The following is a 24,037-nucleotide window of genomic DNA, read 5'->3' on the forward strand; positions in this document are numbered from 1 at the left end:
CAGTTTTCTGTTGTTGAAGCACAGCCACAGCATTAGTCAGCTGCTGCTCCTGAGCTTGAAGCACATGGTTCTAGGCAGCCAAGCCAGCCAGGGGTGAAGCTGCACCATCCATCCTGCTGCAACACAATTAGTTTGGGTGGCTGCAAACTGTACTGGCCTGCAGGTTCCCAGTACTGGAGCTGGGGGGGCAGACTGGGCTCCAACACGCAGTCCAAGGCTGAGACTCCAGGGGCTAGGCAAGGCATGGTCGTTCAGTCCAAGGTCAGGGTTCCAGCAATCAGGTTAGGCAAAAGGACTTCCGGTTTGGGATCCATGAAGGTCTAATGCAGCTCTTTAAGCTGAGCTGTCCGGACTGGTGTTTTGAGGGCTGGAGGGGCCGAAATCACCCGCAGCCAACTGCTCTCAGGCAGAGAGCAGGCTTAGTACGCTCAAGAACCTCAGGGCGCATTGATCTCGGGCGAGGGGGGGTCCTGCACAACGGACTCTCTCTCGTCCCTTGAGGTCCCACCCGAAGACAGGTTTTGCCAAGATCTCTGCAGTAGTTCCGGAGCCAATTCGGTTGGCATAAGACCTACATGCCCAAGCTTCAAACAGGGGCAAAGGGAACTGATGTGAATGGAAGATTGGAACAGTGATTACAACCCGAGAAATCGACTAAGAAGGTAAAGATCACTATCTCTTGAAACGGGACAGATTAACTTAACAAATGAACTATTAAAGTTAATTTTAAAACTGCGACAGACTGAGTATAAGGAGGGGAAATCCCGGCAAGAAATTTTTTTAAAGAAGGACTAAGTATAACGAAGTTATCAAAGAAATTTGATTATTGTTTAACATACCTGCGGTGACAAAGAGATAGTGAACTGTGAGAAAGTTTCAACATCGCGAGAACTGCTGTGTGTGGCTGAGGAACAAGAAGTACGTCACAACGATAGAGAAGCTGGAGAGAAGCGGCCGTCTCCATGTTACAGGAAGTAGAAGAACGCCATTTTGGAAAGGGGAAGGGTCGCGGCTTCAGCGGAACAGGAAGTAGGCCATCTTGGATTACAAATAAAGGGGGAACAATCATAGAGGAACCATAGAGAAAAGACGCCCGACATTTTGGACTCTGTAATTGGTTTTTTTAAGAAACAAAGTGATTTTGGGACTTTTAAAAGTAGAAGTATAGAAAGTAAAATGCCACGGAGCTGAGGAAAAGGGCGGACACGTGGGAGCGAGGCAAAGCTAGCCCCACGATGTCGAAAAAGGAGTGGCAGGCGGCAATTGAAAGTTTAGATTAAAAAGTTTCAGAAGGAATTAAGGAGCTTAAAGACATGATACCTGAGATGGCGAAAGAGTTTAAAGAGACACTCAGAAAAGAATTGGCGGAAGTGATGAAAGGTATGGAAAAGATACAAAACGACTTGCAAGCCACGCAGCAAAGAGTTAATGTGGTAGAAAACGCGGTGGACACTCTAGCAGACACGCAACGAACTGAGATGAGGATGATGAGAGGTAGAATGGCAGTTGCGGAAAGTAAACACATGGAGAAGCAGTTAAGGTTTCGTGGTTTGCCGGAAATTGAAGGAAAGACTGCCCAAGAACAGATCACAGAAGTGCTGGCTGAGTACCTGGGGAAGGAGGAGGGGGAAGTTGCGGCTATCCTAGATGTGGTTTACAGAATAAACTCAAGATTTGCGACCCAGAGGAATCTACCAAGAGATATAATTGTGCAGTTTACGACCAGAAACACAAGACAAATTATTGTGAGTAAACAATTTCAGGATCCATTAGAGGTTGACGGCAAGACTGTTATTATCATGAAGGAATTGCCCAGATCGGTGCTGCTATACCGGAAAAAATACAAAAACCTAGTCCAGATTCTGAAGGATATGAAAATAAGATACAGATGGGAAATGCCTGAAGGACTATCCTTTGAATTTGGTGGCGCTAAAAACGCATCAGATCTGAATTGGAGATGGAAAAGTTTATTAGGGACAATGAAAAGGACTTACCAACAGCAAGATCATGAATATGGAGTGTAAAATTCTATCATGGAATGTAAATGGACTTAATTCGCCCAATAAGAGAAAAAATATTTTTCATTGGCTATTAAAACAAAAATGTGACATTGTTTGTTTGCAAGAAACCCATATTAAAAAGAAGGATGTTAAATATTTAAAATTTGCAAAATTGGGAACTGAATTTGTGGCTGCTTCAAAAAAAAAAGAAAAAAGGTGTGGTGTTGTATATAAAAGAGGAATTGCAGCCAAAATTAGTGGTGAGTGATGTGGAAGCTAGATATTTAGCTGTGGAAATTACGTGGAATTTAAAGAAACTGTTGGTGATTGGAATATATGCACCTAATGGAGCAAAAGAAAGTTTTTTTGAGGATTTGGGAAAACAACTTGATGAATTATCTTATGATCAGATGATTTTAGCTGGAGACTTCAATGGAGTTACTAACTTGGACGAAGATAAAAAATCTGTAACTGCACAAAAGAAAAGAGGACTACTACCAAAGTCTTTTTTTGCAATAAAAGAACAAGAAACCTTAGAAGATGTATGGAGGAGCCATAACCCTAAAGGTAGACAATATACATTTTATTCTGCAAGACACTCCACTTTGTTACGAATTGATATGATCTGGGCCTCCAAAGATTTAGTGCTTTGGACTAAGGATGTTGAAATAATGCCAATGGTAGGCTCAGATCACAATCCAATCATGTGGAGGTTTGGGAAAAGAGTAAAAAGGAGAGGATGGAGAATAAATGAAGATATATTGCAAGAAGAGGCAAATATTGAATTGCTGCGAAGAGAGACTAAGTTCTTTATACAGCATAACATGAACAATGAAGTATCAACAAATAAGGTATGGGACACATACAAGGCAGTGACTAGAGGCATACTAATGGACTTAAATGCTAGAGCTAGGAAGAAAAGAGAGGAGAAGAGATTGGAGATTATGGAGAAAATAAAAGCCAAGAAGAGTCAATTAAAGAAGAGACCAGGGAAAAAGAAGCTATATCAGGATATTAAAATCCTTCAAGAACAGTTGACGGCAATGAATAATAAAGAAATGGAATGGAATCTTAAGAGACTGAATCAAAAGTCGTTTGAGGGTGCAAATAAACCTGGGAAATATTTGGCATGGCAATTGAAGAAAAGAAAGGAGAAAAGAACCATAAACAAAATTTGTGAGGAGAATAAAACTTATTTGGAGCAGTCAGCCATTAGTAGAGCCTTTTATACATTTTATGCAAAGTTGTACCAAAAAAAAGATGTTAATAAAGATTCAATAGCGAATTATCTGGGAAAGATGAGGCTCCCTGCAATCTCTGAGGGGTGGAGAGAAAAATTGAATAGAGAAGTGACGGAGGAAGAAATAAAAGAGGCAATACGATCGACAAAATTAGGAAAGGCACCAGGCCCGGATGGACTTACAGCTAAATTTTATAAAGTACTGGCAAATGAACTGGCGCCTTTTCTGAAAGAGGTGATCAATGGAGTTATGCAAGATCAAAGGACTCCAGTTACTTGGAGTGAAGCCAATATTTCATTGATTCCTAAAGAGGGACAAGACTTGACCAATGTAAAAAATTATAGGCCAATTTTGTTGCTGAATAATGAGTATAAAATCTTTGCGAAGATTTTGGCGGAGAGAATAAAAGGATGGATGTCTGAATTTATTGCAGAGGAGCAAGCTGGATTTTTGCCAGATAGACAGATTAGAGACAACCTAAGGACTGTTATAAATGCTATTGAATATTATGATAAACGTTGTGATAGAGAAGTTGGTTTTTTCTTCGTGGATGCTGAAAAAGCTTTTGACAATTTGAACTGGGACTTCATGTTTGCCACTATGGAGAAGCTGCAAATGGGAGAAAAGTTCATTCGTGCTGTGAAAGAAATCTACAGAGACCAGAGTGCAGCAATTGTGGTGAATGAAGACGTAACTAAGAAATTGACAATAGGTAAAGGTACAAGACAGGGTTGCCCGTTGTCACCATTGTTGTTCATCTTAGTATTGGAAATATTGATGATTCAAATTCGAGAAGACGATGCAATCCGAGGAATAAAAATAAGAGAGCATTCCTATAAGGTCAGAGCGTTTGTGGACGATATAATGTTAATTGTGGACGACCCAATTGAGAATATGCCAAAGGTGATGGAGAAAATTAAGGAATTTGGATATTTGGCTGGATTTTATGTAAACAAAAAGAAGTCCAAGATACTATGCAAGAATATGACCAAACAGAAACAGCAGGAACTAGAGGAGATAATAGACTGTGAAGTAACGAACAAGGTAAAATATTTGGGAGTTGAACTGACTACGAAGAATATAGACCTATTTAAGAACAATTATGAGAAATTGTGGACTCAAATAGAGCAAGATTTGATTAAATGGAATAAGCTGAATTTGTCATGGTTGGGAAGAATTGCAGCAGTAAAGATGAATGTATTGCCGAGAGTGATGTTCCTGCTACAAACAATTCCAATCATTCGTGACACTAAACAATTTGAAAAATGGCAAAGGAAATTATCGGACTTTGTGTTGGCAGGCAAGAAACCTAGGGTGAAAATGAAAGTATTACAGGATGCTAAAGAAAGAGGTGGAATGCAGCTGCCCAATCTAAGATTATATCATGAAGCAATTTGCCTGTCTTGGATAAAAGAGTGGATAACGTTGAAGGACTGCAAGCTACTGGCTTTGGAGGGATATAAAAAAACATTCGGATGGCATGCAAACCTGTGGTATGATAAAGTTAAAGCTGACTCTATGTTTTTGCACCACTATATTCGGAGAAGCCTTTTTGCTGTTTGGAAGAAATACAAAAATTATATGAAGGACGGAATCCCCTTGTGGGTGGTTCCGTTCGAAGTAATAGACCCAAGAACTGTTGGAAATGAACAACAGTGTTTAACATATAAGGAGATAACATTATTGGAATTCTCTAAATTAAGAATAAAGACGCAAGAGGAACTGTCCTCAAGTTATGGATAGTTTCAATATAGACAGATAAGAGATCTCTATAATTCGGACTACGTGAAAGGAGGACTGAGAATGGAGAATTCAGAATTAGAAGAGGTGATACTTCAAGAGGGCAAAAAGGAAATTTCAAGGATTTACAACGTACTTTTAAAATGGTATACAGAAGATGAGACAGTTAAAGTTCAAATGGTGAAGTGGGCGATAAACTTTCATAAAGAGATAACAATGGAGGCGTGGGAATACCTGTGGAAAACGACTTTGAAGATAACGACTTGCACAAATATTAAAGAGAACGTTTATAAAATGATATATCGTTGGTATTTGACACCAAAGAAAATTGCATTAGGGAATACTAATATGTCAAATAAATGCTGGAAATGTAAAAAACATGATCATTGTATCACATGTGGTGGACCTGTGAGGTAGCTAAGCAATACTAGGGAGGAATAATAGAAGTGATTAATGAGATTTTACAATTTCAAGTTAATAGAAACCCAGAATTGCTGCTACTGAATTTGGGAATGGAAGATATTCCAGCACAACATAGAACATTGTTATTTTATGTGATAACAGCGGCTAGACTTTTATATGCGCAGAAATGGAAATTGCAAGAAGTACCAACTATCGAAGATTGGATTTATAAATTGCTGTACATGGCTGAGATGGACAAAATGACAAGGAAGCTCAGAGACCTTGATCCAGGACAGTTTAATATGGATTGGGAGAAACCGAAGCAATATTTGGAGAAAAAATGGGATGTGGGAGGGAAACTGTGGCAGTTCAAAAATTACTGAGACTTTATAAAAGAAGAGAGAAGTGGCCTTACCGGGAAAGGGGGATGTAAATATTAAATTCTAAGCTATTATTAGGGTTAAGATGAAAATTCTGTTTTATTATACATAGTATTAAATAGCAGACGTGTTATTATGAATAGATATTATGAATATATATGAGCATGCTAGCTAGGTATCTTTTATTGTAGTTAAGTTCTTAGTATAACAGATATTTTTTATAACTAAAATAGATTGAGAATAAGAATAAGAAATGTTTAGAGAAATATATAGACTATAAGTTAAATTGATTAACTTACATGAGGGAGAGTAAAGAGATTAAGTAAGGGAATAGAAAATGGATAAAATGTTATACTAATAATATAAAGGTTATCAATATGCTAGCAATGTGTTATTTAGAATATAAGATTTAGTAAAGGAGGGGTTAATGGTCGCTCTGTGTTTATAAAAAAAAAGAATAACAAGCTTAGAAGAGAGTTTAAGTGTATGTTTAATAGATTACATGAGGTATTATGTAAGTAAGCAATAAGATAGATAAAGGGTTGGAAAAATGTTGGAAGTCAAATAAAAGGGGGGGAGGAAAGGGAGGGGGTTAGAAACAGATAGTAATAAAGGGGGGATGTTTGTATTTTATGATTATATAATCTAATCCAATAAAAATTTCTATTAAAAAAGGTTAGGCAAAGACAGGCAGCCCAAAGTCAGAGTTCCAGTAGTCAGGCTAGACAGGGTTAGGCAGTCCAAGTCAGGCTTTCAGGAAACAGGCAAGGCAGAGTGAATGGCTTCACTGTGATTGTACATGTTGCATCCACGCCCAGCAGCCTCTCTTGGTTGGTTTTATAGCCCCAGGGCTAAGGGCCATGAGTGTAGGCAATTGCTTGGGAAAGGAGCCTGCCCTGCCCCTACTCCTTCTCATCATCAGAGAGCAGCCGGTGCAGACTCAGGAGGCGTGCACTTTGCCTCCTTGCCTGCAGTTCCATTCTCATCTTCTGTCTACGGTGCTCTCAGTGTGGAGATGAAGCTGGAGAGCTGAGGCCAGCGAACTGAGTTTCACCTGCTGGATCAGAGCTCGAGAGTGTTGGCTCTGCCCCAGCTGTTGGCTGCGCCTGCTGATCAGCCTCCTGCTGGTCAGCTTCTGTGAGCTCCCCTTCTCCTGAGGAGTCCTCGGCTTCTGGTAGTTCAAGGCTGGCTGCACGGGGCTCCTCTTTCCCTGAAGAGTCCTCCTCACTATCACTGAGCCCTGGCTGACTCATGACATGAATTGTTTTAAATGACCTTCTTCTACAATGAAATAAATACTTACCAAGAGACATATACAACTGAATCTCTATTCGGGAAGTGCCCTGCTGACTAGCATTAGCAATCTACAGTGCAATCCTAAACAGATTTATGCTGTTTTGACACTACTGAAATAAACAGGCTTAGAAAGGTATAACTGTGCTTAGGATGACATGGAAAGAATCTCTCTGATAAGCTCATAAACAGAGCAATTAGCAATTCACTCTTATTTTTCTCAGTTCCTGGTAATCACTGATAAAATTCTACTGACCGTGGAAGTTATAATTATAATTATTACACATTTAAGGGGATTAATCAATCATGAAAGATATGATGTGCTTTACTTCTCAAATGTGAAGAGTTTAGCATGCATTTTCAGCATAGTATGACAATATGTTTTATATTCCAAAAATATCTTGAAGTACTTTTTTCTTCACAAAATATCAAGGAAATACACAGAGGAAATGCTTAAAAATATGGAGAAGCAAGCAGCAATATTAAAGGAAGCCCTCAAAGGAGGAGGGGACAGGTAGCATACCCAGATGAGGATGAAAGTAATGGGCCTAGTTTTAAAAACATAAAAATTAAACTGAAAAAAACCTCTAAACCACTCCACTTTTGCTTTACTATGTCAACTTTTTTTTAACCCAATCAAGTTTGTTTTCAAAGATTAAAAATACTTTAGTATTAAATAAAAGTATGTCTTTTTCACAGTTAAAGTTCTGTATATGGTTCATATTTGTAAGGCCTCAAATAGTTTAGGATCAGGATAACTGAAGGACTGCCACCTCCTCCTCCCTTGCAGTCCAGCCTGCCAGTTATGATCTACCTCAGAAGCTCTGCTCTCAGAGTCTCTCTACACAAGACATCTTACATGGGGGCACTAAAGTGAAAGATCTTACACTTGTTCTCCCACTGTGGATACACATGCACTGCTAGGGAGACAGAGTACACTTGAATATAAGACCACACAGAAAATAAGTCACTTCAGCATCCTCATGTAAGATGTCTTGTGTAGAGAGACTCAATGTCCCCGGTCTCAGAGGTGAGGCTGATGGCAACTAGAGATAGGGTTTTTCCAGTGGTGGTATCTCATTTACGCAATGTCCTTCCCTTTAAGGCTCACCTGGCACCTACATTGCTTTTAGGCCCAAGGCCAAAACATTTCTGTTCACCCAGGCTTTTAATCAAAGGGTTGATTTTTTTAAAACACTATTTTAGTCTATAAATTGTTATTTAAACTGCTCAGTGGTCTATGCTTTTATGCTGTGGCTTTGTTTTTAATGCTGGGTTTAAATGTGTTGGGCAAAGCATTAGCACGTGCAGGGCTTTTTTTCAGCAGGAACACAGTGGAACAGAGTTCCGGAACCTCTTGAAAATGGTCACATGGCTGGTGGCCTCGCCCCCTGATCTCCATACAGAGGGGAGTTTCGATCGCCAGTGGTGCGGTGGGCAATCCAAACTTCCCTCTGTCTGGAGATCAGGGGGTGGGGCCACCAGCCATGTGACCATTTTCTCCAAGGGCAACCCACTGAGTTCCACCACCTCTTTTCCCAGAAAAAAAGCTCTGAGCACGTGACTGCCATCCACACCTCAAAACAATAGGGGAACTTTTAATCCCTAAAACTTCTCATGGCTTCAATGATGTCAGTCATTTTTTAAAAATCATTACCTTCTTCAGATAATTATACCCTCAGCCTAGAAAGTAATAGTTGCATATTTATTCCCACAGATGAGACATTAGCAAACACAGAGCCTTAAAAATAGTATTCCTAAGCGTGTAAACAAAAATGTCAACTAACTGTCGTTCCACTCTTCCAACATAATGTTTTCCACTAGCTATTACCTCTGGGAAGCATTCTAGATCATTGTGAGATCAATTCTGGGTACAACTGGAAGTGATGTCACTATATTGTGCCTTGTGTAATGTCACTTCTCACACCCCATTTTTCCTCCCACTGGAGCAAAGAGCAGCAGCAGAGGCTGAGAGCCAGGGCTGGGAGATTGCCCATAGAAGGCAATCGGGTAAGTCTATGCCCCACCTCAACAAGCTCAAACTAGTACTAGGCACATGCATGGCAACTCTAGTGGTCACATATTTTCCTTCCACTATCAAAACTATTCTCTATTATTATTTGTCCTCACTACCAACATAATATAATAGCTGGCATCTTGGCCTCCACAGATGGTCATTCAATTTATGAAATTCTTAACAATAGTGCAAAATGTACTATTTTACAATAAAAATTTTTGTTCTGTGTGTATTTTTCACATGAGTGTTTTTAACATTCCCCGGCCATTTGGGCCCATTTGAGCCCGTATTGGACCCAAAATGGCCAGAATTGGGTCACTGCTGGGCAGGGAAGGGTTCCCCCGCTTGGCAGAGGCCCAATCCTGGCCACTTCAGGCCTGATCCTGACTAATTTGGGCACCTTTTGGCAATTTTGGGCCCAATTTTGGCCCAACATTGCCTCCAAAACAGCCAAGATTGGGCCACTGCCCAGAACAGTAGTGCCCTCCCATGCAGCAGCAATTTGGGCCATTTGGGGCCCGTTTTGGCCCAATACGACCCAAATCTGGCCACTGCCAGGGGAAGTGCACCCCCGTGCCACAGTGGCCAGTTCAGGGCCAATTCAGGCCTGATATGGGCCAAATTTGGCCTGATCCAGGCCAAATCAGGTCCCCCAAGGAGCACGGGAGTGCTCCCGGGGCAGCCACAGCCTACATGATGGTGTCACTTCCCGGAAGTGATGTCATTGCACAGTTCCAGGAGTGTGTGCATACAGCGCATGTGCACATGTACTGACAGGGGCAGCACCTCCTCCCAGGAGTTGCCCCATGTGAGAGTTCCTCACCTCTTTCCCCAGAAAAAAAAACCCTGTACAAAAATAGTCTGTCTGGGTCAAGGGTGGACAGTGCTGGGCAGTGGTGGGGAAAGAGAGAGAGCAGAAACCAAAATTCAGTAAGGAGGAGGAGAATCTGTAGTTTTTCAGTGCTTTCTAGGAAGTGTACCTGTTTCCAGTAGACATGGGCACGAATGCGGGGGGGGGGGGAACGAACACGCTGGTCGTGGTTCATTGCCATCCACAAACAATGAACATTGATGAGCATGATGCTGTCATGAACACGAACAGGGATTTCCCCCTGCCGCCTGCCTGCTGATAATTTAAAGGGCCCTGTCCTGCCACTTGCAAGCGGAAGGGCCCTTTAAAAAACCCAAGCCCCCACCCACCCTGCCCCACCGCAGCACTGCCGGGCTTCTATCAGGTGCGAGCAGTGCGGGAGATTCTCCCTGTCCCACTCGCACCCGGAAGGCCTTGCGCCCCGGGGCTGCTCCTGCCCTGTGCGAGTGGGGCAGGGAGATTCTCCCTGTTCCTCTTGCACCGGGCAGAAGAAGCCATGCAGCGCCGGCTCTCCCGGAGCTAAGAGGGGCAGGGTTATTCTCCCCATCCCTCTCGCACCAGGAGAGGGGCAGCCGGCATTCAGCTCCTCATAGGGGAAGTCCTTGGTGATCAGTTGATTCAGGGATTTAAATGCCCCTTTCCGTGCCACTGAGCAGCAGCACGGCAATGGGCATTTAAATTCCTCTTTGATTCCGGGTTTCCAGGGCAACGGCAGGAGTTCAGACAATCCCTGCCTGAGTTGCCATGGTGATTGATTGCAGGTACCAGAGTGTCTGGCTTGACGAACAGCAACTAACACAACGAACGAGGCTTCCAATGACCACCTGTTCGTTTGGAATGGGGCCTCATGAACAGCCTGTTCACGAACAGCCTGTTCGTGGGCTTTTTTGCATTTGTAATGCTGTTCGTGCCCATGTCTAGTCTCCAGGCTCAGGTTGATGGCCGGGTGAAAGTTGTTGAATTCCTGGTGGAATGTCTCAAAGGCTTCCTTCCCATGGGGCCAAATGATGAAGATGTCATCCAAGAACCTTAAGTACAGAAATGGTTTTAGTGGATGGGAGCTGAGGAAATGCTAACCTTAGATGTTTCAGTATATGAAATAAAAAGTCAAAATGATATTTTCTGCTTGAGATTGGAGATTTCTTTAAATAAAACTGGCACATGCAAATAAAAGTTTGGAGGAGATGACCCACAGCCAGTTTCAGGATTTTCAGAGCCCTTGACAGGATGCTAATATAATATTTTATATTGACCTTGATGACTTAGCATTTGCTGAGTGAGCTTTTCCCTGTATTCATAGAGTCACGGGGAGCACTGAGAATCAGAGACCTTGTAGGCCCTGTCTATCCATCCTTTTATTTATTTATAAATAAATAAACAAATAAATAAATAAAAATAAAATTGTAGGCCCTGTCTATCCATCCTTCCAGTTGAATGAAGTAAACCCAAAGCAAGAGCATTTCCAAAAAACGATTGCTCACAGTATGTGCTTGCAAAACCTCTGGGGAGGGAGTGCCTGCTAGGTAGCTGGGTCCATTGTTGAGCTGCTCTTACCATTAGGAAGTTTCTCTTAATGTTCAATTAAAATCTACCCTTTGATAATTTAAGCCCTCTAGAATTCTGGAACAGCAATGAAAAGCCATTGGCCATTTCTCCACTTCTTAAACACTCACAGAATGCTGGTGGCTCTTTCACGTGATTTCTGATGTCACCATTTCCAAAACAGAGGCACGCAGTTATTATGATTCCATTTTTGTGGCTCCAAAAAACCAGAAAATGAAGGGGAAAAGCGGGGCGGGGGGGGGGAACTCAACCCAGAAAAGTGAGTAGGATGAGAAGGTCAAACTAGCACTAAAAAAAGATAACAAAATTACATATATTTATTATAGGGTGTACACAACAGCAACAACTAAAAAAAATTAAAAAGATAAAAATCTGAATATCAGACCGCAAGTAAGTACATACACAATTGTAATATTTCATACACAAAGATAGGTTGCCCAATGACCAATAACAATTACATCCAAATAAATAGTATCTCATAGACACTTGACTACCTAAAAACAAATGGACCATACGTGTTTTGGCCCCTAAAAGGCCTTCCCCAGTGTGATAAGCTACACACATCCAGGAGTAAATAAATCCAATAATAGTAATAATAAAATTAAAAATAAAAAGCCAGGTGTTGCTGTCTGCAACTGTAAAAGAGAGGAAGATATACCAATGCCCAAAGTATGGGTAATAAGAAGAAAGAGCTTGAGCTTCTCTTGCAAACAGAGGGCTACAATATACTGAGACTTGGTGGGATGATTGGCATGCCTGGAATGTGGTAGTAAATGGGTACGAGTTGTTCAAGAAAAACTGGAAGGGTAGAAGAGGAGGCGCAGTGGCATTGTATGTGAGGAGATGGCTTGATTGTCAGCAAGTTCTGGAGAATGTGGTTGACAGCCCAGTGGAAAGTATATGGGTAGAAATAAGGGGAGGAAGGACAAAGGGTATTGTTGTTGGAGAGAGTATCCAGACATCAGAACCTTATAATTATGGGTGACTTCAACTTCCCCGATGTGTGCTGGGAGACAAGCTCAGCAAAGCGACAAGAATCATGCAACTTCCTAACCTGCCTGGCCGATAACTTCCTTTTTTAAATGGCGGAGGAAGCTACAAGGGGCTCGGCCAAACTAACCAACAGGGAAGAATTGGTAGATGGGGTGAAGGTGGGGGGGGCTTAGGGGGAAGTGACCATACCCTCCTTGAATTCTAGTTGCTGTGGGGGGCCAAGGAAGTTTGTAGCCAGACTTGTAGGTTAGATTTTCGTAGGACCAACTTCAATGAACTCAGAGGCTTGATGAGAGTCATTCCGTGAGAGAGTGTGCTGGAAGGGAAAGGAGCGAGTGAAGGGTGGGCTCTTCTCAAACATGAGCTTTTGCAAGCTCAAGCCTTCACTATCCCAGCAAGACAGAAACATGGTAAAGGCTCCAAGAAACCAATGTGGATGAACAGAGAGCTCAGAATAAGCTAAGGGAGAAAAAGGAAATGTTCAGGAAATGGAGAGAAGGACAGACCTCTAAAGAGGAAAATATGAGGGTTACTACGTACTGCAGATCAGCCATCAGAGAAGCCAAAGCTCAATATGAGCTGGGTCTGGCCGGGGGGCTCACTACAATAAGAAAAACTTCTACAGATATGTGAGAAGCAAACACACGGTAAAAGAAGCAATTGGGCCGCTGTTGGGAGTGGAAGGAGAAACTCTGATAGAGGACAGAGAAAAAGCAGACAAGCATGACTTTTTTGCCTCTGTTTTCTCCCTGAAGAACTCAAGCTCATCTAGAGATGGTAGTAGACATGACAGGACACCGGGGGGGCTAGTTGACATTGACAGAGAGGTTGTGGAGAGGCACCTGGCTGCACTGGACGAATACAAATCCAATTAGAGAAGAGCGAACGTTATTCCAATCTTTAAGAAAGGGAAGAAGGATGACCGGGAAACTACAGGCTGGTCAGTCTGACTTCTGTTGCTGGGAAGATACTAGAGCAGATTTTAAAGGGATCGATCTGTAAGCATCTGAAGGACTGCTTAGTGATCTGGGGAAGTCAACATGGTTTTGTCCCCAACAGATCTTGTCAGACCAAACTGGTTTCCTTCTTTGATCGAGTGATGAGCTTATTGGATCGTGGGAACTCTGTTGATGTGACTTGCTTGGATTTCAGTAAAGCTTTTGATAAGGTCCCCCATGACATTCTAATGGGTAAACTGGAAGACTGCAGACTGGACTATAGGACAGTTCGGCAGATAGGGAACTGGTTAGAGGACCACACCCAAAGAGTGGTGGTCAATGGCGTTTCATCAGATTGGAGGGAGGTGTCCAATGGGGTGCCGCAGGGCTCGGTTTTGGGCTTGGTACTTTTCAATATTTTTATCAATTATCTGAATGAAGGGGTAAACAGGCTACTCATTAAATTTGCTGATGATACCAGATTGGGAGGAGTGGCAAACATCCAAGAAGATAGAGTTAAAATTCAACAAGACCTGAATACTCTGGAGAAGTGGGCAGTTGTGAACAGGATGCAATTCAACATAGATAAGTACAGAGTATTACATCTAGGGCACAAAAATGTGACGAACAAATACAGAATGGGGGATACAGTTCTGGGTAATAGTGTATGTGAAAGAGATCTTGGAGTAAGAGTGGACTATAAACTAAATATGAGCAGTCAGTGAGATGCGGTGGCAAAAAAGGCAAATTCAGTCTTGGGTCAAAAGGGCCATTGCATCGAAATCGCAGGAGGTCATAGTCCCTCTCTATACTCCCTTGATCAGGCCACACCTGGAGTACTGTGTGCAGTTCTGGAGGCCTCACTTGAAAAAGGATGTGGACAAAATCGAGAGGGTGCAGAAGAGAGCGACGAGGATGATCAGGGGTCTGGAGACTGAGCCCTACGAGGAAAGGCTGAGGGCCTTGGGAATGTTTTGTTTGGAGAAGAGGAGATTGAGGGGGGGGACATGATTGCTCTCTTTAAATATTTGAAAGGCTGTCATTTGGAGGAGGGCAGGGAGCTGTTCCAGTTGGCAGCAGAGGGTAAGACCCAAAGCAATGGGCTTAAATTACATGCACAAAGGTACCGGCTGGATATTAGGAAAAACTTTTTCATGATCAGAGTAGTTCAAAGGTGGGATCAGCTGCCTAGGGAGGTGGTGAGCTCCCCTTCACTGGCAGTTTTTAAGAAGAGGCTGGATGAATATTTGTCAGGGATGCTTTAGGCTCATCCTGCATTGGGCAGGGGGTTGGACTAGAAGGTCTGTATGGCCCCTTCCAGCTCTGTGATGCTGTGATTATATATTCAAAACTTGTTAACATGTTTTTTATGGAATTTATAAACCAAAGTTTTAACTCTTATTACCTTACATGATGTGTGGTTACTGGGATTTATACAGAGAACCATGAATTGTTTCTCATAGTAACTTCACCTATACATCTGGCTATTATATTCAATGTTGTTCTGAAAATAAATATACATCAGTTAAAATAAAGCATATCTAAATATAAACTGACGCAAAGAGTTAATTAAAATCCAAAACATCCAATAGCAAACTACCTGGTGTAAAGTATCTCCTATCTCTGCATGTGTGAACTGAAGACTCCATCAAAAGTTGCAATCAAATGGCATAACTCATTTTGAAGGAGCTAAGGGATGATGCAATCAGTCTCCTACTTTGCATAATGCTGTTGCTCCAGGAGTAGATAATGCAATCACACACCTGAATCACACATGCTTTGACTATAGAGGATGATGAAATCCAACCACTACAAGATAAATCACTAATCCAGAAAAAAAAAGTACCAGGAGGGAGTAGGGAGGAGAGAACCAAAGGAGGGCGGAATTTTTGCATTCAGAGACAGCAAATCCAATCTGCTTCTTCATTCACTCCCAAGTAGGGGTGTGCAATTCGGGTTTCTGAAACCCGAAAGAAACCCGAAACAAACTTGTTTCGGGTTGTTTCGGGTTATCCGAAACGTTTTGGGAAACCCGAAACGTTTCGGGTTATCCAAAACAAAATAACCCGAAACGTTTCCAGTTGTTTTGGGTTTTTCAATGGGAAAATGCCTCCGTCTTCCCAGACGCCTGGGGGAGGCATTTTCCCACCGAATCAAGACAAAATTGGTGGGGACCTTCCTCTAACTCCTCTCTAACAACCCCCCAAGTTTCAGACCGATTGGACTTTGGGGGGGGGCATGTTATGGCCCCCCAAACCAGGTCCCCCTATCCTCGCATAAGAAAGGGAAGGGTGAGCATATTGTTAGCTTGCTGCTGCTCATCTTCTTCTTCATTATTTCCTATGGGGAAAAAATGAAGAGGCAGGCTTCCTTTGCCAGGGGTGGCCCCCAACCCTCTGGGGCCCTTCTCCCACCCTTCCTCCCACCCCCCACCAAGGCTCAGCCTGCTCCCACTTGGGGGGGGCATTTCATGGCCTCCCCAAGTAGGTGCTCTTTTCTCTACTACAGCTGGGGGAGGCGTGTCTTGCCGGGGGGGGGGGTATTTTGCATGCAAAATGCCCCCAGCCCTCAGGGGCCCTTCTCCCACCCTTCCTCCCACCCCCCCACCAAGGCACAGCCTGCTCCCACTTGTGGGGGGCATTTCATGGCCTCCCCAAGTAGGTGCTCTTTTCTCTACTACTTACAGCTGGAGGAGGCTTGTCTTGCCAGGGGTGGCATTTTGCATGCAAAATGCCCCCCAACCCTCAGGGGCCCTTCTCCCACCTTTCCTCCCACCCCCACCAAGGCACAGCCTGCTCCCACTTGGGGGGGCATTTCATGGCCTCCCCAAGTAGGTGCTCTTTTCTCTACTACTTACAGCTGGGGGAGGCTTGTCTTGCCAGGGGTGGCATTTTGCATGCAAAATGCCCCCCAGCCCTCAGGGGCCCTTCTCCCACCTCTACTCCCACCCCCACCAAGGCTCATTCCAGCATTCCAAAAATAACACAACTCACTTAACATCAGAGAATCACAAAAACACAATACCTGTCAAAAACACTTTATTTCTTGAACAGCTTTAGGTTACACAGCAGGGGAGCACACCAAAGGGCATGGCAGCAGTATCTTACACAAAAATAACACAACTCACTTCACATTAAAGAATCACCCCAAAAAAATTGCTGTCAAAAGCACTTTATTTCTTTAACTGCTTTAGGTTACACAGTAGGAAGGCACAACAGGGCATGAAAGCAGTGCACTACACAAAAATAACACAACTCACTTCACATCAGAGAATCAACAAAACACAATTGCTGTCAAAAACGGTGAAGTGGGTTGTATTATTTTGTGTAGTACACTGCTATCATGCCCTGTTGTGCTCTCCTACTGTGTAACCTAAAGCTGTTCAAGAAATAAAGTGTTTTTGAAAGGAATTGTGCTTTTGTGATTCTCTGATGTTAAGTGAGTTGTATTATTTTTGTGTAAGATACTGCTGCCATGCCCTTTGGTGTGCCCCCCTGCTGTGTAACCTAAAGCTGTTCAAGAAATAAAGTGTTTTTGAAAGGAATTGTGTTTTTGTGATTCTCTGATGTTAAGTGAGTTGTGTTATTTTTGTGAGGTGGAATGCTGGAATGTCCTTTGGTGTGCCCCCCCCCTGCTGTGTATCCTAAAGCTGTTCAAGAAATAAAGTGTTTTTGATAGGAATTGTGCTTTTGTGATTCTCTGATGTTAAGTGAGTTGTGTTATTTTTCTGTGTAAGATACTGCTGCCATGCCCTTTGGTGTGCCCCCCTGCTGTGTAACCTAAAGCTGTTCAAGAAATAAAGTGTTTTTGACAGGAATTGTGCTTTGTGATTCTCTGATGTTAAGTGAGTTGTGTTATTTTTCTGTGTGGGGGACTGCTGGTGTCATAATGCTTTGCCTATTTGTACTTTGAAAGGGAGAAAATAATTTTTTAAAAACTTTATTTTGTGTTGTTCGTGTTTTATTCTTTGTTGTGCAGTTGGTTCCCATCATAGGGGCTGGCCGGCCAGCCATCTCTGTAGGTGGGGGGGGGGAATTTGAGGGAGGGTGTCTGTGGTTCAGGTGCTCTTTCACAGGGACCAGCTGGCACTCAGAAGTGTGCCCTCCATTGTGGCACCCCTGGGCTGTGCAGAATTGCCCAGGGAAAGAGAGTTTAGAAGTTCCCAGCATAGGGAACAAAGGGAGAGGGCTGGCCTTTGCCAGCCTGTTCCTGGGGTTATGGGTGTGAGGCTGCTGGGGGTGGATTTGGGTCTGTGAGGGGCTAATGTGGGGATTTTGGTCTGTGTGTGGCAGCTGGGGGGGAATTGGGTTTGTGTGGGGCTGTAGGGGGTGGACTTTGGGGGCTGAGAGCACCTACTTGGGGAGGCCATGAAATGCCCCCCCCCCCGCCCAAGTGGGAGCAGGCTGAGCCTTGGGGGGCGTGGAGGAAGGGTGGGAAAAGGGCCCCAGAGGGTTGGGGGGCATTTTGCATGCAAAATGCCCCCCCCCCCGGCAAAGGAAGCATGCCTCTTCATTTTTTCCACTTAGGAAATAATGAAGAACAAGATGAGCAGCAGCAAGCTAACAATATGCTCACCCTTCCCTTTCTTATGCGAGGATAGGGGGACCTGGTTTGGGGGGCCATAACATGGCCCCCCAAAATCCAATAGGTCTGAAACTTGGGGGGTTGTTAGAGAGGAGTTAGAGGAAGGTCCCCACCAATTTTGTCTTGATTCGGTGGGAAAATGCCTCCCCCAGGCGTCCGGGAAGACGGAGGCATTTTCCCTTTGAAAAAACCCGAAAGAAACCCGAAACAACCCGAAAGAAACCCGAAACGCTAAACCCGAAACGGCTAGCCGTTTCGGGTTTTGCTGTTTCCGAAACAGATTCTTGTTTCAGGTAAACTCGAAACAAGAAACACGAAACAGAGTGCCTTTGCACACCCCTACTCCCAAGGGAGTAAGTGTCTGCAGATGATGTATCCAAAACATTTCTTTTTTTCTGGAGATGTTTGAGCAGGTTTGAAGATGTATTCTGCACTGGTTCAATGACTCAGAACTTCAGCTGTGTATCAGTATGACTAGAAGCCAAATAATCGTTTACAAGTGAAGCACACAATTTCTTTAATCTGATACAACTTTTATATTCACATATTTTCACTTTCACCTGTCTTGTAGTCATTCCCACATACAATAAACCACAAGGACATTTGACACAGTAAATTACTCTGCTTGAGTTACAGTTACAAAATGAATCAATGGAGAAGGTTCTGGTGTGGGCTGAGTTTTGAAAGGATCTCTTGGTCTCAGCAAAAACACATACAGCACAGTGACCACAAGCAAAAAAATGTTTAGGTATTTGGCTACCCCTGTGGCCCCTTATCTCTAGAAGCCTGCTTCTAAGATATCCCAAAGGTTTTTAGCTCTTTTAGCTGTAAATAAAGGATTTTGGCATCTAGGGATGTTAGATAGGAGGTGCTAATATTTGTTTATAATAGCTTTAACTGGTTTGTAAGTGCTGTTATAAGTTAAAGGTATAACCATCCAATCAACATAGGGATGCCAGACCGCCGGAGGGCCAGGGGGATCCCCTGCCCCACTTCCCCACACCCCGCTCCCACTTACCTAACCAGCGGGGGGCACACCTTCTGTGCGCACTCCCTCACGGTGCGGTGCGCTCCCATGCACAGCAGCCACCGGGATCCAGCCTGTTTTGGCCCAGATCAGGGCTGCTGCGGAGCACGGGAGTGCTTCTGCGCTCCACAGCACCTCAAAACGAACCCATTTTGGCCAAAATCAGGCTTGTTTCAGGCCCGTTTTGCTGCGAATCAGGCCTGCTTTTAAGGTGCTTCGGAGTGCAGGAGCATTCCTGGGCTCCACAGCGCTTCAAAATAGGCCCGATCCATGGCAAAATAGGCCCATTTTCTGGCATTGTGGAGCGCAGGAGTGCTCCTGCTCCTGTGCTCCACAGCGCCTCAAAATTGGTCTGTTTCAGGATGGATCTGTTGGCGCAGCGTGGTTTGAACTGTAGCTGAGCTATAAATAAGGCTTCCACACACTTATAGCATTCAAGTGTATGTACAGTTTATTTACAGTGACTTATATACAGAATCTTGTTCTCAGTTTCAAAGTGCTTTGCCAAGCACCTAATGGAACAAGCTCCACTCCAGCACAAGACACTGCTGGCTTATATCCTCCCACAGCACCCCCCAGTGTCCAATCATAACACATCTGGTGAGGTGTCGTAGGTTGTTTCTCTGCTCTTGCATCATCCAAGGACCTGTCAAATAGATCTTTTACATCAGTAGTGACATGACAGATACAAACAACAAAACACAGACATGCTTCTTGGCTCACTATGTCAACACTCCTCCTTGAGACAAGAGGCATGTATACCCAACACTTCTCTGCATTTAACCAACATTTCCTGGCTTTGTCCTTTGGTTAACAGATCTGCAACATTCTCATTTGATTTACAATGAGACAAACATATCATACCTCTGTGAATAGCATCACGCACATTTTGATAACGGATCACAATATGTTTGCTCCTGGCACCGATGCTTTGGTACTGTGCCAATTGCTCTGCAGCAGAACTGTCACATTTTATTTCCACTGGTAATGGACACTGCATATTAAGATCTTCCAACAACTTTATTACCCACTCCAGTTGTAATACACAGTCGCTTAGCGAGGCATATTCGGCTTCACACGAACTAGTTGCGACTAACGTTTGCTTCTGAGACTTCCAGAACACCAGTGCTCCCAGAACTTGGATAAGATAACCAGAGGTAGATCTCCCCTCATCATCTCTCCATGATGCATCACTAAAGGCTAACACTTCAGTACCTTTTGTAGTATCCAATACAAACTTATAGTCTGAAGTACCCTTCAGATAGCACAGCACCCTTTTTGCTGCCTGCCAGTCTCTTTCACAGGGATCTGTACACTGCCTACACAGCCACTGCACCACATAGCCCAGATCAGGGCGGCTCCAGCAGGACAAGTACAGCAGTGACCCAACTAGAGACTGGTACTTAGTTTTGTTTTCTAAAGGAGTGTTTCTTGGCTCCTTGAGACACCCAGCAGACATGGGGGTTTGCACTTCTCGTGCCTCTGCCATCCCATACTGCTTCAGCAATTGCTTCACTTTATTGCTCTGACTCAGCTCAAAACACCCTGAGCTGTTTTTGGTAATTTGCATACCTAGGTAGTTTGAAATAGGTCCCAAAAACCTGGTTTTAAACACTCTGGTTATGGCTTGCTGGAATTCAGCCGATTCCTCAGGTGACCCACACAGAAAACAGAGGTCATCCACATAGCAAAGCAGGTAACACTGTTTACCACCATTTTCCTTTGTATATAAAAAAAGATCAGCTTTTGCCTGTTTAAATCCAAGGCTAGCCAGTGCTTTTGATAGACACAAATTCCAGCACTGTGCTGCCTGTTTTAACCCATAAATGGACTTACGCAATTTTAATACAAGACTTTGTTGCTTAGATTCAAACCCTGGAATCTGTTCCATGTAGACTTCTTCCTCCAAGTCTGCATGCAGAAAGGCAGTTTCAATGTTGAAATGAAAGACAGACAAACCCTCTGCACTTGCTTTGCAAAGAGCTGCTCTAAAGGTTCCCCCCCTCATGGTTGGAGAAAACACCAGATCATAATCCTTCCCTTGTATTTGAGAGTATCCTTTGGCCACAAGGCGAGCCTTATGCTTAAATTCTCCATTAGGACTGTATTTAACTTTATACAACCATTTGCAGCCCACTGGGCTCTTCCCCTCTGGCATTTCAGATAGAGAAAACACTTGATGATTTGTGAGAGACTCATATTCCTGTTGCATAGCAGCAAACCAAGCCTCTCTCTCAGACCCATCAAGCCGCAAAACCTCTTGAAAGTCAGCCGGCTCTGGCACCCATACAAAATTCACTTGCGGCTGATTTGGCTCAAAGCCATATCTCACAGGAGGCACTCCTTTCGTGGAGTGTTCTGACACCCTTGGAACTCGAACACCAGGACTCTGAGACTGAGCTCCAGGAGACTTTACCTCCTTTTTAACTTCCTGTTCAGAAATCACACTCTGTGGCTGACTTGTGCCACTTTGAGCTTCTTTGTGCTCTGTTAGAGGCAAAAAACACTTGTGAGTGCTCCTCCAAACCATGGAGTCTTGCCCAACTGCTGTTTTCATTAAAGCTAGCGGACCTGCTAAAACAAACCTTCCGGTCAAACATAACAAATCTGTAGGATTTCATACCAGACTGATAACCTACAAACACGTGCTGAACTGCTCTAGCAGATCCTTTTCTTCTTTGCTTGAGAGGCACATTTATCCACGCTTTAACCCCAAACACTCTTAGAAACCCGAGCTTGGGATCTTTCTTGTACAGCACTTTGTAGGGAATATTGTTTATTGCCCTACTCCAAACCCTGTTGCTGACATAACAGGCTGCCCCTAAAGCTTCAGCCCAATAAGTCACTGGCAAATTGGCATCTGTCAGCATGGCTTTCATGATTGTTTGAATTTTTCCACCACTGTGTTCCACCACACTATTCTCACTTCGGACCCCTGAGTTTGCCATTCTGTGAACAATGCCCTTTTTATTTAACCATTTAGAGAATTCATTTGTTTGGAACTCTCCACCCATGTCAGTTTGAATGGCACGTACTTTTTCACCCAGCTGTAATTCAGCTCTTTTGCACCAGTATTTTACTGTTTGAAACGTGTCTGATTTGTGCGTCCGCACATATGCCCAGAGAAAACGACTTTTATCATCACAGATAAGCAAAGCAAAACGTTTTCCTGAATGACTCTGAGGATATGGCCCTATCAGATCCATATGGACCAACTCTAAGGGCTTGTTTGACACCCGGCTACTTGACTTAGCCACAGGATAAGCATGACTTTTCACTTGTTTGCAGACCTGACAGTCTAGAAAATGCTTACATGGTTTCACACTCTCCCCTGGTAACAGAGCCAATGTTTTTCTCAATGCTTCAAACCCAATGTGACCAAGCCGACGATGTAAAAGATGCACACACCCCTCATGGTCACACCTGTTGGACACAACTTGTGCTCCTGCCTGGCCATTCTCAACTGATTATACATTGTTATGCAATTTACCTTGCAGCAGATTCTTTCCCCCTTTTGAGATTGTACACCCATTCTGGGAAAAAGAAACACTAAACCATGCTTTTGTTAGAGCACACACACTTAACAGGTTGCTTTCTAATGAAGGCATACATAAAACGTCTCTGAAGGTATAACCTAGGGAAGAAAAAGTTAGCTGCCCCTGACAAGTCACCTTGGCACACCTTCCGTCAGCTAGCCTGACGTGAGGCAATGATGACTCGTGGGCTTCCTCCAACACGGATTCCTCCCGACATATGATCTGCGAAGCCCCCGAGTCCAAGACCCAGGACTCCCCGGCAACAGCAGACACCACAAGCCTTGCTTCACCGCTCCTGGCTTCACTCCTGCTACTGTTGGATACCGGCTTTCTTCCTTTCCTTCGACGTGGGCATTCTCTGCGGAAATGGGATTCGCTTCCACAGGTCCAACACTTCCTAGTTGCCAACACGACTGGAGACGACTGTACAGTTTGCCTGTAGTCTGTTTGAAGCTTGCAGTTGGCTCCCTCAGAACACGCTGTAGACTTGGCTGCATTCCCAGACTTGGCTGCATGCCCAGACTTGGCTGCATGCCCAGACACAGATAACTGCTTGTCTTTTTGCCTCCTCTCTGTGTCCAGCAATTTTGCTATAACATAACTCCAAGTTAAATCATCAGTTTTCACCATCTCTAGTGTAGTTAGAAGAACCTCGTAATATGGTGCAAGGCTAGAGAGCAAAATATACACACGGTCTGTTTCAGAGAAAATCTTCCCTCGTAGCTCCAGGTCCCTGAAGCTCTGCGTCAATGCGGCTATGTGGTCTTGCACTGGTTCTCCAGGCTGCTGAACCCTCCGGTACAGGGCTCTTGTCAAGACTATAAGGACTCCTGCCGAATCTCGCAGGTGCACGGCCTTGAGTGCCTTCCAAGCCGCTTGAGCTGCGGTTTCGTGTGCTATATGGTTTAGCTGGCAGTCGGCTATACTCAACACGATTGCTGCCAGCGCTCTCTCATCTCTTGTCTCCTCTGCCGGCGTGGGGTCATCTGGAGGGTTGTCAACACAGACCCAAAGACCTTCCCTCTTCAAATAATGCTGCATACGGAGGGACCACACCTGGTAATTCTCACCCGTGAGTTTCTCCACCGGCAGGGCTGTTTGGACTTGAGCCATCTCTGTTATCTGGACTGGCCCCGGGAGAATATCTTCCTTCTCCTCCTCCTCTGCACTGCTTCCCTGTGAGGACAGCTTGCTGGGCACTCCTCACCAACGCAGAACAGTCACTCCTGGATTTCACCGTCCACAGCCTCCAGCTCCAAGCCACATAGGACTTCACGGCTCACAGTTCCTCGAACCTGCAATGCCCACCACGCGGTTCTGGGCCCGTAACCCTGTTGGCGCAGCGTGGTTTGAACTGTAGCTGAGCTATAAATAAGGCTTCCACACACTTATAGCATTCAAGTGTATGTACAGTTTATTTACAGTGACTTATATACAGAACCTTGTTCTCAG

The sequence above is a fragment of the Eublepharis macularius genome, chromosome 1, assembly GCF_028583425.1.
Source record: "Eublepharis macularius isolate TG4126 chromosome 1, MPM_Emac_v1.0, whole genome shotgun sequence".
Taxonomy (NCBI): domain Eukaryota; kingdom Metazoa; phylum Chordata; class Lepidosauria; order Squamata; family Eublepharidae; genus Eublepharis; species Eublepharis macularius.